This window comes from Gambusia affinis, linkage group LG05 (genome assembly GCF_019740435.1).
Source record: "Gambusia affinis linkage group LG05, SWU_Gaff_1.0, whole genome shotgun sequence".
Classification (NCBI taxonomy): Eukaryota; Metazoa; Chordata; class Actinopteri; order Cyprinodontiformes; family Poeciliidae; genus Gambusia; species Gambusia affinis.
This window is the reverse complement of record NC_057872.1, coordinates 14,871,850-14,880,555: the sequence shown is the minus strand read 5'-3', so window position 1 is coordinate 14,880,555 and position 8,706 is coordinate 14,871,850.

Below are 8,706 nucleotides of genomic sequence, written 5' to 3'. Positions count from 1 at the left end.
TTCTCGTCAGTTCATCTCACATGTTTTCTAGTGATTAGGTCTGGGGTCTAAGATGGCCATTAAAATAAGATGAGTTTGTGTTTGGTGAAGCATTTTTGTGTTGATTTGCTAATGTGTTTTGGAACAGTACAGTTCTGACATTAGTTTTTGACAGAGTTCACCTGATTCTTATGTCATATCTTCTGGTTTTTCAAAGAGATGTGTTGCCAAATTCTACAACAAGGTTTGCACTCCTCTTTTGAAGTACAACATCACAGTACTTTCACCATACAGTGAATATAAGGTGCCTCTTCCACCATCATCCTGAGTGTCATGTCAAATCCAGCTGGAGTCTTTATTTTGTAATAGCTCAACCTGAATCTCATCTGATTAAAGCACAGAATTTAGATTAAAGTCTATATCGTGCAGAATATTCCACATTTTTACATATAGGGTGGTGGAACCTGATATGCTTTTTCATGAAGCTCCTCCCCAACAACTAGTTGGTATGTATAGCATATAACATATGCTTAATTTACGTTTATTTTTAAGGGATTGTTAGAGGGGGTGCAAAACATTGTGCCACCACTTCCTGTATTTAGAAAAGAAAAAAAAATCTCCATCCCACTTGTTAGATTTTTCAAAATATTTTGGGTCAGGTTATACTATCCATCCATCCATCCATTTTCTTACACCCTTCTTCCCAAATGGGGTCGGGAGGGTTGCTGGTGCCTATCTCCAGCTGCGTTCCGGGCGAGAGGCGGGGTACACCCTGGACAGGTCGCCAGTCTGTCACAGGGCAACATAAAGACATACAAGACAAACAACCATGCGCACACACACTCACACCTAGGGAGAATTTAGAGAGCCCAATTAACCTGACAGTCATGTTTTTGGACTGTGGGAGGAAGCCGGAGAACCCGGAGAGAACCCACGCATGCACAGGGAGAACATGCAAACTCCATGCAGAAAGACCCCGGGCCGGGAATCAATCCCAGGACCTTCTTGCTGCAAGGCAACAGCTCTACCAACTGCGCCACTGTGCAGCCCCCAGGTTATACTACTGGAATAAAAAATGAATTTATCGAGAGGCACTGACACAAAACGTTCTATTTTAGTTGACCTTGGTCTCTTGCAGGTCAGTACACTGTCCCTAACCTTGGAGGAAGATGGATGTACCCTCAATAAATACATGGCTAAAAGAGACAGCATTCTGTGTTGTGCTGCAAAGACTAACCTATATAACTAGGGGACAAGAAGAACAATTTGAGGAGATTTGGAAGAACTTGGTGAACTTTCTTGAATGCCAGAGACCAATACTGTGATATTGTGATGCTCTGTTGCTGTTTTTAGAATATTTTCAGTTGATTGTTTTGACAAGATTTTAAATTTACAAAAAAGTAACAAATATGTAAATGTCTAAAGGATCCACTTGTGTTAAATATATGTTTTTCATTTTATACTGAGACAGTCTTCATAAAGACTAGTAAAAATAAAAAAAGCAAAGGATATGGAGCTTGCAGAGTTTGTAAAGGTATAAAGCTGAAGCATAAGTCCCCAGTCACCTTCACGTCTCGTAAGTCCTCAGGTGTATTTCTCGTCACAAAAGAAATTATTAAGAATAAGCCACTGTCAAATAAAAAATGAGATAGATTTGAAAATAATGTAACCCAAATTACAGAATTTCTGATTTTATTTTACTATGTATTTCATTAACTATCCTTCTACAGATATATACTAATATTAGTCTCAAAAATATACTTAAATCTTCTTCACATTTTACATTCATTGAACTCAGTACTGAAAATATACATTCACTAATCAAACTGAAACGCTGTGGTTCTTAAAATTCATCCTGAAGGCTCTCCTACCAGCCATCAAGGTAATTTAAAAAAAACGACAAGATTTTTATTTAAATGCTATTTTAATATTTGCAGGTAATGTTTGTAAATCTACTAAGTCACAAAACTTTAAAGCATTTAATTTGACAAGAAGATGTGTGTTGATTGACTTTATTTTTGTATGTTACTGAAGAATGAAGACAAAACGTGAATTAATTTTATGCTTCCCACACTTCTAAATAACTGTAAATAACAATATATGCCAAGGACATAAATATTTTATTTTACTGATGAACAAAACAAGCAAATCAGCTTCTCACATCTGACAATTGCCAATACGACCATTAGATGGCACTGTTCCCGTTTTAATAGTCTTTAGGAGCTGATGTTATTTTTAGAAGGTGCGTCACTGCAGCTGTTCACATTTTGAACTTCAGGTTATACAACAAAATCAAATAGCTTTTTAACAATTAGAACAATACCGTTTTCATAAACTTAAATCTCCTCATGCAGCAATTTTACATAGCTATGGTGAATCTATCACAGGAAAAGTTTGGAATATAATTTATAGTTCCACTTTAATTATTTAAAACGTTTACATATAGTAGTAGAACAATATATCACTAGTAAAACTTATTGTCATTTCTAGTTCGATGCGCTGGACGGGAGAACATAGATTATTCGGGGATCATGAAGTGAAGAAGACAGCACTCTGTCTGTCAGTATCTCAACAAGCCTGGGATTTTATAACTGAAGACCAAAGGATGCTATTTATAGCTGCGTCCTCCTCATCCCACTTCAGACAATCATCACATCCAGCCCTCCTCAAGGTACACCGTCAACACTCCACTCGCAGTCCTTTCATTTTTAATGTGACGACAAATTCAACGCGACAGGTGTGCTAAAAGTGTGTTCACAAAAAGACTGATATGGTTCTATGGTTAAAAAATGTTAATATATGACATGTGGCTTTTATTGTGCTCATTTCTCTTATGTTACTAATTTTAAAGGTAGCGAGATAGACCACTACTGTCATTTCTATTATTATTATTTTCTTTATCAGCGCATTATTAGTTGACTTGACTGTTGATTCTGCGGACAAACAGGTGGTCGTTTCACTCTGCAGTGCGAGTCCGCAAGAGAAAGTGGACCGGAACAGTCTCTATTAGACTCTCACTGTTCGTGACATCCCTCCCACACCCGCAACACAGGAAATGTCTTTTCTCTCCGATTACTTATTTGCCTCATCATCCCTGCTTTTACAGACTGCTAATGGATGGGGGCTATTGTAGTGCTGGCGCTCTGATCTATAAATAGACCTGCTTGAGAAGTATGATCTCATCACTGGTGAAGTGAGGCAGGAGAGTGCTTATTGGAAAGATCGTCAATTAGCTTGGATGCATCACACAGTTGTCACAAAACTGCAATGACTTTTACAAAAACCATTTATAGTGGCGTGAATCAATTTTTTTTTATCTTCCTTTCTAACAATATGGCTTGTTCATTAAACTTATTTACATTTTGTTGGATCCATAAACTTTTATTGATGAGATAGAACTACACAAAGCAGTACGTAATTGTGCAGTGGACAGGAAATAATACATGGCTTTCAAATTTCTTACAGTTAAAACCCTGGCTTGCATTTGTTTTCCCCTCCCTATAGTTTGGTCATCTTAAATAAAATCAGGTGCAATCAACTACTTTCAGAAGCCACCTAATTAGTGATTATAGATTACTTTTCCTTTCGGTTTTTCCCTTTAGGGGTCGCCACAGCGAGTTATCTGTCTCCATGTAACCCTATCTTTCACATTTTCTTCTCTCACACCGACTACTTTCATGTCCTCTTTCACTACACCCATAAGTCTCCTCTTTTTTCTTCCTCTAGCTCTCCTGCCTAGTAGGTCCATCACCAGCAGCCTTTTTAAATTGAAATCCACTATAAGTACAGTTGTTCGTGAAGGATTCAGTGGTATCTGAAGAAACTAAACAAGAACAGCTGTTGTTGGAAAAGTCTTATGGGGGACACAATAAACACACCAAAAAAAAAAGATGCACTGATTAGATGATGATAAAATTGGAAGCCTGTGCAAAATGACATATCTCCTCCATTTGATTCAGGTGTATTGGACAAAACTTAGTGGAGGTATTAATGGCCAGTTGCTTTTCCATCAAATCTGAGTGAGTTTTTGTTATTTTGTAGAGAATGTGTAAAAATATTATTCTGTAGGTGTGCAGAACTGGTAATACAACAATAACAATGAATGTGAAGTAGGCATGAAATGTCTAAAAACAAAGAAACTATTGAGAGGAGAAACAGCTTTATAAGTACAATCGTTATGATAAAGTATTAAGTCAAGAGGGCAGAATACAAATTTACCACACTTTTAGAATATTAAAAACCATGTATCTCTTTAGTTCCTCGTCTTCACAGTTATGCAACAGTTTGTGTCGATCTATTACATAAAACAAGAGAAAAAAAATCATAAAGGAGATACTATAACTTGTGAGATTTGCTCTCTATCCCCTCAAAAACAAGTAAAAATATTTCCAATCCAGTGGGAATGAGGAGGAGGAGCAATCTTTAATTTTATAGAGATCTTGATCAATATTATTTCTAAAAATGATAAATAATATGTTTTTAGATCACTAATATCACATGTATTAGAGATCGTATTGTTGTGCTAAAATGTCATTTCATGTGTTTTAAATTATGTTAATGTTAGGATCTGGGGTGTTTATTTGGGTTTGGGTTTTATTTATATGTTTCTTTGTTCCTCTCAATTTTCTTTTCTGTTTAGCTTTACTTCAGTTCTTCTTAATATTTCTGATCATGTTTATTTTTCTTTCTAGTTAATTTGAGCTACTCTAGTTTTAATATGTTTCTTTAGTATAGTTATATTCTTGAGTTGGACCTATTTCCTGTTCCCCCATGTACACTCCCTTGCCCCTGTGCCACTCTCTTTCTCTCCCTCTCCTCAGTTTGCCTCCTGCTTCACTCACACCCATTTACTCATCACCCTAGATCCTTTGTCTCAGCATTCAACCTCCCAGTATTAAAGCTTATCATTTTCAACCACTACTTACCAGATCCTCTCGTTTACCCCTGTTACTTTCCCTAGTTCTCCTTGGATTTTTATTTATTCCTGACCTGGTTACCTGTTATCTTTGTAAGTTTGTTTTCATTAAAATGTCTAATTCATTTGCCACCTCGGTGTCTCTGCGTTTGAGTTCAACTTCAACCAACAAAACCTCATGATGTTATTCTTAGAATTTTTAAAGGTAACCCTGAACAAATGAGAATAAGTGATATCTTTCTTAGAGTTAAATATTACTGTGAAAATGACTTGTTTCTCCATAGAATATGAGTAATGCATCAAAAATTAATCAATACGTCTTTAAAACGTCACAAGATAATATGACTAATTAAAATAAACGCATAAAGAAGTGAGCACTTACTAAACATTCACATCTACAGACCTATAAATCTTGTTTTAAACAAAATATAAAGAATTAATTTTATTCTGGATCTAAATAAATTAAGGGTTGTAGCTGTGATGAATTATGCTGTACAGTGTTTTGACATCTTCCAATTTTGATCGACACTTTGTGATGTCAACAAAAACGTTTCTCACAAATGCAACTCGTTTTCAAATGGCTGCTGGATATTGGCGTCTGGTAACAAGCGCTCTTTCCACAGGTTTCTTGCCTTGACAGCTTTTCAGAGCTGTTTCTCAGAGCAGTCATAGAAAAACCCATAAATTCGAGACCTGGCAGTGTACATTTTCATTTAGACAGGGACAGAGGAAAAACACAGCTCATTCTTGACAAGAAGGCTTTTCACTGCAGTTTGTCCAAATGACCCTCCAGCCGTCTTTCCATTTCAGAATATTCTTTGATATTTTTACATTAGGCTTGTTCTTGGCAGGTTGCAGCTCACAGATGTCTACACTGCTCAGATGGCTTGAGGGGGCAGGTACCATCTGAGCTGTGTCATGGAGAGAAAGTCATTTTATCAGCACCTTACACTCAGCCTGACACATAATTTCATAGTACCAAGGAATGTGTTAATGAGACAAAATGTTTTCGAAAGAACAAATTTTGGCAGGCATCTGTGAATTATTCAGGAGACCTGATAAGTCTATTGAACTGGTGAGAAGTGTTCACAGAGCCAGCATGCTGCATGATATTCCTGCTGTCTTATACACGCTAGCTATGGCAGGCCGATATTATTGTCTTAAACATGGTGTTTGCAATGTTTCTAATGACATTATGAAATATCTGTCCCCAACAGAGATGAAATAGAAAGTGGGACTGAGTAAAGACAGTTAATTTTCTCACAATGTCAGTAAAGAAAATGGTAAGCAACACCTCTGTTCCTGTTTTTGACTATAAAGACAGCCTACAACGTAATTATGTCAGAAATTATACTTCCAACAAAGTTGCTAAATAAAAGGAATAATGCAACTGTGTATCATTGTCAATATGTGTTAATGTTGGTTTTTCTTTACATTTCTTCATTTTAGAATCAAAATGTCTCCGCTATTCTCCATGAGATTTAATATCTGAGCCTCTAAAATCAAAGAGGGTATTAGCATCAGTAGCAGTGAAAGTCTATCCAATTTACCAAATGAATTATTTGTGTGCCAAATTTGCATGAAACATGACATAGAAAATAAATAAATTATTGAAACATTCTGAACCTCCATATGATTATAGCAACTTCGATAGTAAAAATGTGTATTAAAGCATTAAAACGTCTTGTTTTAATGCACAGGCACAATCTCTCACATTTAGAAAACTTAATATTTAATTTGAGTGCACTAATTCAGTTGGGAAAACAATTTAGCATTAGGAAATGATTGTACAAAAAGCAACAGTTCTGTCTTTCTTGACACTCCTAATGATGACATTTTATGCAACTCATTTCTATCCAATTGGACATTTTAGGTTTTCAAATTTTGCAATGACTCACCGGATCCCAACAGAAATGATTCACATCTTCTTGGCCAGAGGCAATTTGTGTATTTCTGTAATATCTAAACAAGTCAGTGAGCTTTGATAAATTGTGCCTTGCACCCTTTTTTAAAAATAAGCTATCTTTTTGTGCCTCATCTCATATTGATACATGAGTAACAGTAATCATTTCTTCAGTGGTTTCAGTTTTAGAACTACTGAGATTTTCTTTCTTAACTGTGCATTTCTCCCAGTTCGCTTCTCTGCTTTGTATCACCCGTCATTGTTGACACCCTTGAATTGCTTCCATTTTATTCTTTATGTGCTCCATGATCTATTATTGGCTTGGCCTGTAAGTGTTTTCTGTTTCAAAACAAGACGAATCCCTAACATGGCATTAGGTTTCCAGGCAACAGTGCATACTCTGCTGCTTGGGTATAATTTTCTTTGTATAGTTATGATGTTTAATAGTAAGTGACTGCATGGCACTTTTCCAAATTTAACCACAGCTCACAGAGCCTGTAGAGCTTGATGTATGTCAGGAGGCGTGGAGGCTACGAGCTATATTTGGCTGCTGTGTTCCCTTCAAAGCGATGACTTCTAGGTCTGGACTTGACATTTCTCTTAGACTGGAAAAAATGGGTTTGGGTCAGTGAGTTTTTTGTGGAAGGTGAAGCAGACCTGGAGGGGGAGGGGTTGATGTTGATGCCCAGAGGACAGACCTGGTCTATGTTCGGCTGTGTCTCACTCTTTGATCCTTACTCTTTGCTGCACAAAAGGTGTCTGCGAGTTTGTTTTAAGTGACTTATGTAGATTCCCATAGCATCGGAGTTTACAAAGACGTTACACTCTGGAGGGAATATTACCATAATTACAAAAAGTTTTGGAACTGGTTTAAGGTCCAACCAGTAAATATTCTGGAATGGACAAATGAAAAAAAATGAAAATAAATAAAAAATGTATTGCAAAGGCATTGATGTCTCTTGAACTTTTTAACATTTTGTCTCTTTACAACCCAAACTTCATTGTGTTTCATTGGCAATTTATTATATACACAAAAGCAAAGTAGTGCAGTATTGTGAAAGTATTTATTTTACAAATGAATATCTGAACGTGTGGGGTACATTCGTATTCAGAATCCTTTACTGTAGAACCTGGACAGGAAGAGGCTAAACTTATGCTTTTGTCATAATATAAGTTAAGCATTAACTAGAAAGGCAGCCGAGTCTCATAGAAACTCTAGAGGAGCTACACAACTTGAGTGGGAGAATCTGTTAACAGAGCAACTGTTAGTTTTGCACTCCATGATTTTAGTCAGTGCTGAGAGACGCAAGAATAAGCTATTGTAGATTAAAATCCATATGAAGTTCCATGATTGGTTCGCCACAAACAGTGCAGGGGGCACAACAAACTGTTAACAAAACAATATTTAACACAACAAAATTTGCTCTGACCAAAAAAGACAAAAACTTTTTCGAGTTACATGTGAAAAGGATGTATGGGTGCCCTAAAATGAAGTATGGACATTAATCTGAAGAGACCATCACCCATGGTAAAAGTACAGTGGCAGCATCATACTTTGGGCCTGCTTTTCTTCAGCATGGCTTGAAAAGCTGGTTAGAGTTGATAGAAAGATGGATGGAGCCAAATTCATAACAATCATGGAATAGAAAATGTCAGAGGACATAAAAGACACTGAGGCCAACCTTGCAAAGGAAAACGTTAAACACACATAGCCAGACTAATCATGTAATGTTTCAAAAAAATAAAAAATAAATTTTATATATATATGCCTCTTGTTCACGTTCTCTGCAGCCATTGTCAGACTGTAACCATGCCAGAATATAATTATAAACATCTCAGAAAATTGACGGAATTATTCAGAACTCCTAATCTGTTCGCTTTCAACTGGAGAAGTTAAACTAAATGGGAG